Source organism: Podarcis vaucheri (assembly GCF_965113315.1).
Source record: "Podarcis vaucheri genome assembly, chromosome: 5".
Taxonomy (NCBI): Eukaryota; Metazoa; Chordata; class Lepidosauria; order Squamata; family Lacertidae; genus Podarcis; species Podarcis vaucheri.
Window position 1 is genome coordinate 27,673,125 of NC_138763.1, and position 14,436 is coordinate 27,687,560.

A 14,436-nucleotide genomic window follows, 5' to 3' on the forward strand; every position below is an offset into this window, starting at 1 on the left:
ATATACTCAGAGTCGCAAAGTGATTTCATGCTCTTTATTCAGCTCATAGTGGTGAGGAGGAATGAATGAAAGTCCCCTCACAGTATCTGCTTTATATACATTATTTACACAATGGGCTGCACATGATTGGCTAATTCCGGAATTCTACTGTAAGCCAATCAGGTTGTGGATTCACTTCTATCTGGAGCAGGATTGGGTGGTTCCTGCCAACCAATCAAACTGCTGCATTGTTCCAGGACCAATCAGACTGCTGCATTCTGAATCCTATTGTTCTAGGACTAATCAGACTGCTGCAATTTGGATCCTATTGTTCTAGGACCAATCAGACTGCTTCAGTTTGGATCCTATTGTTCTCAGTACATAACACTAAGACAGAGCTTCTCGACTCATCGTCTCTGCCACTTTTGAAATCCTACAAGATTTGGCAGAGTGTATTTCCTGCATTCCAACGTCTTGCCCACTATCGTAGTTCTCAACATCTGTCTGTCCCCTTCGTCAGAGCTCAGATTACAGCTGCTCTCCCCCTTCTCTCTGTTTTCTGCTGTTAACTGTTCTCTCCCTGTGCCTGCTTCTTCTCCTCCTGTCAGCATCTGAGCTTCACTGACAATGGCATAGGAGATAGAATAGACCCTTGTAGGACCCAACAACTTAAAAGCCACAGGGCCCAGCAACCATCTACTACTTTGTGATGACAACCCTCCCATTAGGAGTGGAACCACTCCAGCTCCCATCCCTCTTGAGTTATTCCAGACATGATCAAGGGGGTCAAAAGCTTCTGAGAGACTAAGGATAATCTACTGGGTCACACATCCTGTATCTCTCCCAACAACCAGGGCTGTATATGATTCCCCCCACCTCTTTCTTTTTTCCTGTAAGTCCTGTTCTCTCTTTATGATTTAAAATTCAATAAAAACTATCTGGGCGAGAACCCCTCAAATGTCTGATTTTTTCAGGGGAAGTAGGTTTCTTGCACAAGAGCAGCAAGTCAACTTTAATTGTGCAGCCTGAATTTGCTGGTGAATATTCATTAAAGGTATCCCACCCCAAAAAGTGTTGGTCTGGAAGTGATGGCTGTCAGAGACCCAGCCATCTTTTGATTTCATTTTCTGAGTTTTGTATTTGATATCCCACTTTATCACTACCCAAAGGAGTCTCAAAGTGGCTAACAATCTCCTTTCCCTTCCTCCCCCACAACAAACACTCTGTGAGGTGAGTGGGGCTGAGAGACTTCACAGAAGTGTGACTGGCCCAAGGTCACCCAGCAGCTGCATGTGGAGGAGCAGGGAATCGAACCCAGTTCACCAGATTACAAGTCCACTGCTTTTAACCACTACACCACACTGGCTGTCCTGGCAGGTCTTCTGTGATATTTCCCTCTGAGTTGCTGCACAAGTAATGGCCACTGTCCTTCGTCCCCATGGGACGGACAGTTTCCCTCCCACACACAGTTAAGAACTTTGAGGAAAAAAAGAATTTCATCAGTTTGGGCCTTCAAGAACTTGACTTCATCTTGTAAGTAAATGTTCTTTTATCAGTACACGCCTACATGGAAGAGATTGTAAAGTTATATCATGGGCTGTACTGGCTCAGACCAAAGGTCCATCTCAGGCCTGGTGCCAGCATGCAGTATACTAGGACAACAGCTGATCTGAGTGCCACTGCCATAGGGCCTAACACCATCACTGTCCCTGCAGCTGGCCACCTCTGGAAGCTAGGACATGAAGTTAAAAGAACAGAGATGCTGACTGAACACCAGGAAGAACTTTCTGACAGTAAGAGCTGTTCAACAGCAGAACAGACTCCTATGAGACTCCCCTCCCTTGGAGGTTTTTAAGAAGAGGTTGGATGGCCATCTGTCATGTATGATCTAACTGAGATCCCTGCCTGGCAGGGGCTTGGACTAGATCCCCCTGGGTCGCTTCCAACTTTACAGTTCTATGATTCTATGAAACATGAGTTGTGGTAGAAGAATAAATAATGCTCATAATGACTCAGAGTTGCATGAAGGTCACGTTACTCTTAATAGGTTGATAGCCACAATAAAAGCTCAACGTGATGCTGCTGACATCATATTTTCCTCTCAGTTCTTTGTGTGCTTTTGTTGCACCTTGTAAGATAAGGGAGCTGTATGTTCCAGGGACAGCTGCGGGTGTGGTTCCATGCTGGAGCCCTTGAGCACAGCTGATAAGCTGCTTTTCTGCAGCTAGGTTGAAATGGAAGAGGCCCATGCTGTCCACTCCAGATAGGGTGCATGGATATCTTCACCCGATGTGCATTACCTGCTTGGTTTCCGCAAGCCTGCAACTCCCCAAACTCCTATTCATGAAGCTGTTGTCTGCACATTCACTATCTGCACATGTGCAATGGCTTTCTTAAATGTACACACCGCAGCTTAACTGCAAAGTGAATGTGGCTTACAATTTCAAATCAGATAGAAGCTGATTTGAGGGAACATGCATCAAACAGCAGTATTTCTCAAGAACCTACAGGATCCATATGGATTGTGACTAACATCATGTGTAAAGGTAAAGGTAAAGGTACCCCTGCCCGAACGGGCCAGTCTTGACAGACTCTGGGGTTTGTGCGCCCATCTCACATCTATAGGCCGGGGGCCAGCGCTGTCCGGAGACACTTCCGGGTCACGTGGCCAGCGTGACATCGCTGCTCTGGTGAGCCAGAGCCGCACACGGAACGCCGTTTACCTTCCCGCTGGTAAGCGGTACCTATTTATCTACTTGCACCCGGGGGTGCTTTCGAACTGCTAGGTTGGCAGGCGCTGGGACCGAGCAGCGGGAGCGCACCCCGCCGCGGGGATTCGAACCACCGACCTTACGATCGGCAAGCCCTAGGCGCTGAGGCTTTAACCCACAGCGCCACCCGCGTCCCTAACATCATGTGTACACAGCTGCAAACATGAGCAGTGGGAGCACACTAGAGCCACAGTAAATGGCAATGTGTACGCAACCACAGACCCCCAGAGAGCTGAAGGCCCTTTGAAATAAACGTTGTTGCTTGCGGGTTGCATGTTCACTTCTCTTTGGCCTCTTGCAATAGGGACGCGGGTGGCGCTGTGGTCTAAACCACTGAGCCTAGGGCTTGCCAATCAGAAGGTCAGCGGTTTGAATCCCCGCAATGGGGTGAGCTCCTGTTGCTCGGTCCCAGCTCCTGCCAACCTAGCAGTTCGAAAGCACATCAAAGTGCAAGTAGATAAATAGGTACCACTCCTGCGGGAAGGTAAACGGCGTTTCCGTGCACTGCTCTGGTTTCACCAGAAGCGGCTTAGTCATGCTGGTCACATGACCTGGAAAAACTGTCTGAGGACAAACATTGGCTCCCTCAGCCAGTAAAGTGAGATGAGCACCGCAACCCCAGAGTCAGGGGGTCCTTCACCTTTAATATGGTCTTATAGTCTCATTTCTATTGCTTACAAAGCTTGAGAAACTTGCTTGAATGGGGCAATGGTGGGAGCTGAACAAATCAGGTTCTGTTTGCACTGACTGCAGAAAGGAAGTGAGACCTATGAAAGCAAGGTCAGAGGCAGTAAAGCTTCTGAACAGCCATGTCTGGAAACCAGGAGGGGTAAGTGCCTTTCTGCTTGGGTTTCCCAAAGGCATCAGGTTGTCCTCTGTGAGAACAGGATACTGGAGGAGATGATCAGGGATGGTGGTGGGAGTTGATGCTCCAGTACTTTGGCCACCTCATGAGAAGAGAAGACTCCCTGGAAAAGACCCTGATGTTGGGAAAGATGGAGGGCACAAGGAGAAGGGGACGACAGAGGAAGAGATGGTTGGATAGTGTTCGGGATGCTACCAGCATGAGTTTGAGGAAACTGCAGGAGGCAGTGGAGGACAGAAGTGCCTGGCGTGCTCTGGTCCATGGGGTCACGAAGAGTCGGACACAACTAAACGACTAAACAACAACAATATATCAGGTGGTGTTTTCTCCTACCCAAAGCCTGCATGAAAAACACCTATATGCATAATAGCTACACTGATTCAATGTCAGCCTTTCTTTTTTAAAAAAAAAAAAGACACAGATTACCTAGAGTGACTTTGGTAAGTTTTCAATTGCTCAATTTTAGCAATATCCTGTTTTTTATGAGGTTCTTGACTTCCAGTCACAATGATGCAAGTTAAGTTTCTTCTTTTATCTTCCTCCTTCTACAGGTGTGGGTATTTAACTAAGCACAAAGGGGCACACTGCCATTACATCCTGTGAGTCAGCTTTATGGCATAACTAAGCATTTGTCCTCAGATGTAAGCCCCACAGCATTCAATGGGACTTACCCTCTAGTAGTTGTGATTAGGGATGCAGATTTAATGGACTAACTTGGATTTACGAATGAATTCTTTACTAGATCTGGAGCTAAGGTGTCTGGGTGAAAGAGAGGACAGGTCCTGAGGACAGTGGTTGTGTAGTAGAAGTGGGAACTGTAGCAGGTTTCGTTCACATGAAATGAACTGTTAACCAGTGCGGATCTCTTTGAACTTGTGAGACAATATCAAAATGGCATAGACTTATCAACACTCTGGCCGCTGCTGTATCCTGTGTCTTATTTGAATGAGAATGTCCCTCTTTAGATGCTGCTGGATAGACAAGTTGCTAGAAATTGCAGGGAGGGAGAATCCTGTTGCACTAAGGTCTTTGCAGGATTCCCATGGGCACCTGGTTGTCCCTTGTGAGAACAGGATGGACTGATCCGGCAGGGCTATGCTTATGGTCTTATGATGTTAATGTGCGTTACTTCACTTACTTCAAAATGTGGTAAGCCAAACTTGCTGCATTTTCAGGCCCTCTTACACATTCTGCTGAGTGGGGCTCTGGATCTCTGCCCTAAAATTCTGCCCTATTTCTGTATGGGGGGTGGTGTCCTCAGCGATCACTCGTAGCTGAGTAAGATTGCCTTCCATAAACACGGTTTTAACAGTCAGTCTGTAAGTGACTGTGGAGGCCAATTCCACACATCCTTCCGCAGTGGGGACATTGGTTTCCAGGTGGGAGTTGATCACGGTGTGGATTTGCCAAGTGTGCCTTCCTCTTAGCATGTTTCTCCCTTGCGTCCTGAGTTTGAGTGTCTTCAAAGCCCATGACACCTTTGGTAAAGGCTGTTCTCCAACTGGAGCGCTCGCAGGCCAGTGTTTCCCAGTTGTCAGTGTGTATACTACATTTTTTAAGAGTTGCCTTGAGACAGTCTTTAAACCTCTTTTGTTGACCACCAGCATTACGCTTTCCATTTTTAAGTTCGGAATAGAGTAGTTGCTTTGGAAGACGATCATCGGGCATCCGCACAACATGACCAGTCCAACGAAGCTGATGTTAAAGAATCATTGCTTCAATACTGGTGATCTTTGCTTCTTCCAGTACATTGATATCAGTTTGCCTGTCTTCCCAAGTGATGTGTAAAATTTTTCGGAGACACCATTGATGGAATCTTTCGAGAAGCTGGAGATGGCGTTTATAAGTGGTCCATGTTTCACAAGCATATAGTAAGGTTGGCAGTACAATAGCTTTGTAAGCAAGCATTTTGGTTTCCCTGCGAATGTCCCGGTCCTCAAACACTTTGCACTTCAATTGGGAGAAAGCCGCACTCGCAGAGCTCAGGCAGTGCTGGATTTTGGCATCAATGTTGGCCCTTGTGGAAAGTTAACTGCCTAGGTAGGAGAAGTGATCAACATTTTCCAACTTTACACCATTGAGTACACCATTACCTTGTGTAGCAGTTACCATCCTGACCTGAGTATCTAATGCAAAACCCCAATCTAACCACTCTTTAAGGGAGAATACAACCTAGTCCAGAGCAGGGTGGTGTTTACTGTCACTGTTCTATAGAAACAGCTTTCAATAGCATTCGTGTTTGAATGTTAGTTTTTCCACCTTTACCCAGCCTGTTACAGCTTCCTGGCACCTGTTCAGCACTTCCACTGCCACACCTGGTTTAAACATCAAGGTGAAACAGAGCTGAGTGTCAGCAGGTGCAATGCAAACAGGTGAAAACTTGATGAAAAGAAAGGGGGAGGGTTCACTTTCTGAGAATATTGTTGTTGTGGTCCTTTGTTACAGGGACACTGATGCAAACAGAAATTGGCAATAGCCTTGTGTTTTTCAGCCCAAGAATTTGATCCAGCAACCAATATGAAAAAAAAATGGGGAAGGCGAGAGAGGGAAATGGCAACTGAAAGCAGAAATACAGACAGGTGGAACGTGCAGCAAAATGTTACCATGTGAAGTTCAGGAATTCAGCCACATTGTTTCATTCTCTCTTTCCCAATTTGCAATTTTCCATGTCCAACCCCACATCCCCATCCAGCAGATATTATTCTTGCACCAAAGAGCACACACAGTCTTTATTAGGCTATTTTGGGGGGTACTTGTGGACTTTTAATGGTGGACTTCCTTCCCTCCCCCAAGCCCTGTTGATACCTCCCTCTTGTCTTTGAGTGGCTCTAGTGACAACAACCAGTCGGAAGAACTGAGATAGCCATTTGAATATGAAAGTACTATTTGTTCAGGATTCCAGTGCTCCATTCCATTCACCATCTCCACCAACCACATGCACCACACAACAGCATCCTGTCCCCTTCACCCATTCTTTGTCTTGTTTTGTTTTTACTTTTGAGTTTTGGGGAATGGGAAGGGGGATAAACTTGGGCTCAGCCACAGCTACATTAAATGCTTCAATTTCTCCAGTGATGTATATGGGCAGCTGTCTCTTCTATCTCTGAGTATACTGAAATATACATATTCTGTAGCTCTTCAGACATGGATACAAGTACAAGCTATTTCTACACAACAACAAGTGTTGGTACAAAAGAATGTGGCACATGTTCATCTGTACAACTATTGTGCACAGATGCACACTTGTTGAACTTTACGTGTGAATAACTGTATGAATATACAGGTATATGGATGCACAGACTGTTAAATGCTGTGTGTGAACACTCATGTTGTGAAACCAGGAAATGACCTATGGAGGCAATGAGATGCCTATTTCTCCACCTTTATAAGCATTTAGCTGTTGCTCTACTACAACAAATATGTTCAATTCCTCTTTCCTACTGAGCTGTCAATATTCTTTCTCCTCTTCAGTACTCTTCAGGCATTCAATATTTGTGTGAATATAGCATGGGTGTGTGGAGGGGTGAGTCAGCTGTGTCCATCATATCTATTCCGTCCGCCATCCAAATTCCTGAAGTAGGGCACTTCCTGTACTTATGGGACCCCTTAGCATTTATTTCCCCCCTTCAGATTTTGTGTACCTGAGTCAGCTGATCTCCCTCTCTCATGTATAGGTGGTGTGGTTTTCGCTATGTAAACATGGTAAAGGTAAAGGTAAAGGACCCCTGACTGTTAAGTCCAGTCACGAACGACTCTGGGGTTGCGGCGCTCATCTCACTTTACTGGCTGAGGGAGCTGACGTTTGACCGCAGACAGTTTTTCTGGGTCATGTGGCCAGCATGACTAAGCCGCTTCTGATGAAACCAGAGCAGCACATAGAAATGTAATTTACCTTCCTGCCGGAGCGGTACCTATTTATCTGCTTGCACTGGTGTGCTTTCGAACTGCTAGGTTGGCAGGAGCTGGGACCGAACAATGGGAGCTCACCCCATCACAGGGATTCGAACCGCTGACTTTCCAATTGGCAAGCCCTAGGCTCAGTGGTTTAGATCACAGCGCCACCCACATCCCTTATGTAAACATGGACATAGCCTCAAATCTGTATTGGTAGGTAGATCTCTATTGCAGATCACTTTTTTTGTTGTTTTTAATGTTCCTCTTCCTGTGCTTTTAAACAGCAAATCATAATACTTTCTTTGTAGAAAATGATGCTTCCTATTTCCATGCATGCAAAGCCTCTCCTTACTGTTTTGGTTTATTTGTTTTGCATAGCAAATTGTTAAAGCCAGAGGGGAAGAAGGGCAGGCTGGTTTTGTTGCATTTCTGGTCAGTTGACAACATCAGTGTGCAGTGCCTGCTAGCTGAAAACATTTTACTTCAAGGTTACCTCACATCAGCCAAATTTTCCAGACATTAGTTACTAGAAACAACCTGGATAGCCTCTGACCTTTTTACATACTCACTGAGGAATTCAAATGATGTACACATCTTCCCTGAGCAGATAGCAGAACAAAGACAAAATCTCATTCCAATATTCCCCTCCATGAAGAGGAAATGTGTAGAGACAGAAATAGGACTGCCCTGTCCCTGATGTTCCTGTGCCCCACTGATGCAACTCCAAAATCCAAAAGTCTGAAAATGGGCATCTGCATTCATGTATCCATTCACTGAATGCCTTGCTGAATGAAGGTTCAAAAGACTGCACATCTGTGCCTTTTAATTTTCATGTCATTCCATTCATCATCCTTGTTACTGCTAAGCTTAGCAGTATCATTAAGGCCCTTCTTTACATGGTGTTCAGTGTTTCGTTGTGTTCTGGAACAGTGAATGAGGTGTGTATTGTCCCTCTCGAGAGCAGCTGAGCCGTGAGATAGGATGACCGTATGTCCTATTTTACAGAGGAGAGTCCTCTGTTTAAAGGACTGCCTTGGTCCCAGTCCACATTAAAGATGTAGCACCCTAAGAAGGGAATTCGGGGGACCTGAAGATGCCCACCAGCAGTTTGCATCGGGGCAGCAAACTGAGGGCAGCATTCAACTAAAGTTATGCTAGTGCAACGCTTTAGCAGGAAAATGTAATTTTCCTGTTGTCTCCTCTCCCCACCTGTCCCTGAAACCTGCTCCGTCTGTTCCCCCAACCCTCCAGAGCAGATTGGGGAGAGGAGAAAGTGGGAAAGTCAAACTGCACAACTTAAATTTGCTGAGTTAGCACAACTCCTTTAGTTGAATATTGTTCTGAGCAGCCCCACAAAGTCACTTGGTTATGATCCTTCCTTGCTGTGGGGAGAGAGAGAAAATGAGAGGGGAGAGAGGGGGTTATTGCAGTACTTGCTGATATGGAGTACTGACACCTCTTCTTTTGCCACCCATGGTAGCCACTTTGTGCTGGCACCCATGCCATTTTTGTCAATATATGATTGCTGGCAATACTATCTATCCAATATACAGTACATTGCTGTTGTTTAGTTGTTTAGTCGTGTCCGACTCTTTGTTACCCCATGGACCAGAGTACGCCAGGCACTTCTGTCTTCCACTGCCTTTCGCAGTTTGGTCAAACTCATGTTCGTAGCTTCAAGAACACTGTCCAACAGTACATTAGATATACATATAAAGTAGCATGTGTAATTTTTATGCAAAACGGTGTCATCTTTGCCCTATCTTTTGTGATATATTTCTTCTCTTTGTCCAGGCATAGGCAAACTCGGCCCTCCAGATGTTTTGGGACTACAACTCCCATCATCCCTAGCTAACAGGACCAGTGGTCAGGGATGATGGGAATTGTAGTCTCAAAACATCTGGAGAGCTGAGTTTGCCTATGCCTGTCTTTGACAGTACATAACTGGACACCTTGTCTTTAGATTCCCTGCCTTCCTTTCTTCCCATAAATGAGAAGAAACCCTGCTGCAGGTCTGTATGAAGAGTCCTTCCAGGAATCTGTAACTAACTATTTAATAAATGTATCCTATAACCCACACCTGTATGGGCATGAATGAATATTCAGGTTTCAAAAGATTACACAGGTATAAGGAAATAAGCTATATACTGATGCAACTTAACAGTTAGAGCTGAAGGCAACCAGCCACATATTGAGCACTCTGGATAAAAATTGAGCCCACAATAGTACAGACGTTTTACGTCATTTCTGTATCTTGGCAGACCACTTATCGATTGCTACATTCTTTCCCTATCTTCCTTTTCAGATTATTGGTTGTACTGGATGTATAACACAAAAATGGGGAGGGGGAGAGAAAGAAACAGAGTTAAACATGAGAAAAATGATTTAACAAAATAACAAAACAAAATGTTCTTCCAAGGAGTATATTTGATCCTACATTGTATACATATATGAAACACAAGATGACAAACATTACAAAGAATTTGGGAGTGCCACTAAAAATGGCAACCTCAGGTTAGCTTCCCTGAGCTGTACAGAGACTCACTGATTACAGTCCTTGGGATACAATACAATGGGAACAAATGAGGAAGAGAACCATGTGTACTTTGTTGAGCTCTTTGGAGGAAAAAGTGGAATGTAAATATGACAAATAAAGCAAACAAACAACCCCTATTGTAGGCTTGTTTTTACCCTGCCAGATGCTGGTAGCCCAACACATACTGTAAGTTACCCAAGTGTAAATTATGCTGGCAGCTTCCTACAGAAAATGAACATTTTGTTCATATGCGAACAAAAAGGAACACATTGGCCAAAGGAATAAAAGCTGGCAGTAAGGTACAAAACTCAATAGAACAGATGCATTATACAAATACTGTGGTTATGTCATCATTATATACACAGTATACCCTGCTTAAGCACACAATATCTGAACTGCACTTATTTTGGCAAATGGCACACCCAATTACAAAGCTACAATACTATATCATACAAACTATCAGGAAAATATACATTTTTGAAAACAGTTTATTGTAATGGATGATCCAACCCTGTTTAAATTAACATCTGTACTGAATATATAGGGACGCGGGTGGCGCTGTGGGTTAAACCACAGTGTCTAGGGCTTGTCGATCAGAAGGTCGGTGGTTTGAATCCCCGCAGTGGGGTGAACACCTGTTGCTCGGTCCCTGCTCCTGCCAGCCTAGCAGTTCAAAAGCACATTAAAAGTGCAAGTAGATAAATAGGTACCACTCTGGTGGGAAGGTAAATGGTGTTTCTGTTTGCTGCTCTGGTTTGCCAGAGGCGGCTTAGTCATGCTGTCCACATGACCTCGGCCAATAAAGCGAGATGAGTGCGGCAACCCCAGAGTCATCCGCGACTGGACCTAATAGTCAGGTGTCCCTTTACCTTTACTGAGTATATACCGGTATTATGGTTGGATGCCACAGTATTTGTTTGTTGACGTCTGTGTTTCATTATGTTTTTGTATTGGTGTTGTAACTGTACAAGTATTATCCTGGAAATGATTTTACAGAAGCTTTTCTGTTGAAAAATAATTTATTTTAGAATAGGAACAACAGCCATCTCTCTAACTGTTTTGTTTTTTGTTTCTCTCTCCCTATGGTCCTCTCTTGTTCTGTTCACTTCACTTTTCACTTACACACTACTGCTCTTCATCTGAAGATCACATAAAAATACCCCACCCCTCAAAAAGGTAGGAGCAAACTAGGTATACAAATCACTCTTTATTTGCAAACCTAGCGGCTGGGGAAAATCTCCATTCCGAAGGCGCGTATTTGGCATAGAAAATAAAAAGCCAAGCCCCCAGACCTCATGGCATGTGGCTCCCTCTCCATAGCCATTGCAAGGTACAACCTAATTTTCAGTTCCTTTACATTTGAACCCCGCTTAGCCCCCGGAGGCGGGCGGGCAAGTGAAGGTGTTCTGAGCAGAGGCGCTCCCAGGTACAATTTCCCCCACTTTTGGGCGTCGGCCGAAGTTGCGGTTCCGCTTCCTCCTCGCCAGGGGCTGTTCGCTTTGCTATCGCCGCTGCTGACGTCGCCACTCCCGGCCGACCCCCGCCCCTTCCCGGAGCCCCGCTCTCGCTTTTATCCCCACCCCCAGGTCCGCCCTGCCAGTCCAGAGCGGCTGGGAGACGATTTGTTAGGCAACAGCGAGAGGCGATCAGCTGCGAAGGGACGCGTCCGGCACGCGAGGCTGCTAATCCAGGTAAGTCAGGCGCTTCCTGCGTTAGAGACGCGGGGCTGAATAAAGACAGGAGCGCGGGGGAGGCATAGAGAATTACGGCCGCTTAAGAAAAGACCCATCCTCGGGTGCTGTTGACTCGTGGGCGGCCAGCCCCACAGGTGTGCGGCTGCGGCTAAACCTGGGGAATTGTTCTAGGGGGAAACTGCGGGGAGACGAGAGCTGCGTAGCTCCCACTGTGGTTTCGCTTTCGTTTCCGACGGGCTTGCTCTCCGTGTTCTTGGCGGAGGTCGTTTTGGAGCTCTGGTCTTAATGGTCCTCTTTCTGTCGTCCTTGTTTCTTCCTGCTTCAAATGCTCCTCTCGTTCGACAGGGATGTGTATTTCTTCCCTTCCCTCGGTAAAGATGTTTGTTCCTGTGCGACTAGGTAGTGCTGTTTTTGACCGTGCGCGGCGCGTTCTGCCCTGACAGCACCGCTATGAGGATCTTAATTTCAGGGTCGAGGGTTCGAGCCTCATATTGTTGACTCGCGGGATCCCTTCCAACACTACAATGCTGTGATTCTACGTAACACTCCCCTTCCCGCTGCCATCTTTCATTTTGGCTGCCTTTGCAAGTCTCCACCTGTGACCCTCTGAACTGCAGCTGTATTGATTCCTTCACCTTTCTTCCAAAGATCTCATGGTCCTGCCAGTGGCTCAAAATGTAAATGGTTCACCCTCCATTTTATCACCACAACAACCAGTGCTATTTTTCTAGAAAAAGAGGTGTTGGTACTCAGTATGAACGCCTCCTTTGCTCTCTTAAAATGGCAATGACGCCCATCTGAGAGGTGCCGGAACTGAGTTCTGGCAAAAAGAAAGAAAGAAAACAACCTTGCCAAGGTAGGTTAGGCTGAGAAGCAGTGATTGGCCCAAGGTAACCCAGGGAGCTTCGTGGCTGTGTGGATTTGAACCTAGGTCTGGAGTCTAAGCACCACCTTTGTGTTATCCCTCACCATTGGTCTTGCTGGTTGGGGCTAATGGGAGTTGCAGTCCATCAACAGCTGGAGTGTTACAGGTTCCTCATCCCTGCTCTACGCCTTCAAATGCATTGAAACCGCTTTCAGAACTTCTGTTGAAATTGCCAAGATCAGGAGGGGGGTGGGCAGTGAGTACGATCCTGCTCTGCCCTTGACCTGTTCACCCCAATGGTGGGTGGTGGCGACACATGTGGTGCACACCAATCCCACTCCTAACCTGCATGGGGGCTTTTTGGAGAAGCTTTGACACCTGTATGCAGGTAGGAACAAATATCTTTCAGACATTGCGCTGAACATGAAGAAGTGTGGGGGGGAATCTTGACAAGTCACAAGAGGTTGTGAGATGCCTTCCAAATTGGACAGTATTTATAATTTTTCTATACCACTACATTCTCTGCTTATTAGCCCTGTCTTGTGCAGGAGGGTTCTCCTATACTTTGAGCGGTTCACGAGGGCACAGGGAAGTTGGGAAAGTAGGAGACTTGTCTGCTATGGACTTGCAAAGTTAACTAACCTAAGTCACTACTTGCTGATTTCTGCCCAGACACTGAGTTCCAGCGCCGAGGGCCTTCTGGTGGTTCCCTCACTGCGAGAAGCTAAGCTACAGGGAACCAGGCAGAGGGCCTTCTCGGTAGTGGCGCCCGCCCTGTGGTACACCCTCCCAGCAAATGTCAAAGAGATAAACAACTACCTGACATTTAGAAGACCTCTGAAGGCAGCCCTGTTCAGGGGAGTTTTTAATGTGTGACATTTTAATGTATTTTTAATCTTTGTTGGAAGCCTCCAAGGGTGGCTGGGGAAATCCAGCCAGATGGGCGGGGTACAAATAATAAATTACTATTACCACAGTTGTAGGGTTTTTCTAGTTGGTGAATATTGCAGATTTTGTAGTTGCAACAGCCCTACAGCAAAATCAGCATCATGATAGCTTGTGTTCATAGAATCAGGCTGATGTGGTCAGCCTTGTTGCTGTGTTTGAAATCTCCTCCCTCCCTAAAATGCAGTCTAGATGAGAGTTGCCTTAGTAGCACTGACGTAATTGATGCCAGGAAAACGTGGGGAAGGCTGAAGAGTTCAAAAAAGAACTAGAAAAATACTCCCTTTCACCTTTTGACCTTTATCTTGCATCAGTGTTCCTTGGTTCATTGTACAATGTAGGAAATGCTTTCTGTCATTTAAGTAAAAGGAAGGAAAACTAGCAGAAAGTATTTCCTACATTGTACAAAGAAAAAGGTGATGCAATTTCTAAACTTCAAGTAATCTAGATCATGTTAGTCACACTTTTGTTCTGCTTTGGTTTTCTAGAGCAAAACAGAAAAATTAGGCAGATCCCGCTCCTCCTTCACTGATATATACCGTAATTTTCGCCCCATAAGACGCACCGGCCCATAGGACGCACCTAGTTTTTTTGGGGGGGGAAATAAAGGGGGGGAAATTATTTCCCCCCCAGGTGCGCTGCGCTAATCCCGAAGCTTGGGGCGTGCGGAGCTCAGCACGCCCCAAGCTTCTGGGTGCCGGCAAGGTCTCCGCTAGCCGTGGGAGAGCCGGGCGCCTCTCCCAGGGCTAGCGGACAGCTGCGCTAATCCTGAAGCTTGGGGCGTGCGGAGCTCAGCGCGCCCCAAGCTTCTGGGTGCCGGCAAGCAGTCCACTAGCCCTAGGAGAGCCGCGCGGCTCTCCCAGGGCTAGCGGATCGCTGCGCTACAC

The 14,436-nt window shown here is 46.2% G+C and overlaps 1 protein-coding gene across 2 annotated transcripts in view; it reads left to right on the forward strand.

Moving 5' to 3' along the window:
• Positions 1 to 11,557: 11,557 nt before the first annotated feature.
• LOC309533240 (phospholipid scramblase 1-like) overlaps positions 11,558 to 14,436 on the forward strand; it is a 61,468-nt gene continuing 58,589 nt past the window's right edge. The window contains exon 1 of one of the 2 annotated variants that reach the window (XM_082224569.1): positions 11,558 to 11,736. The gene's annotated coding sequence lies outside the window, so the exon portion shown is untranslated. The remainder of the gene's footprint in view (positions 11,737 to 14,436) is intronic. The other variant, XM_082224570.1, reaches the window with a different exon arrangement.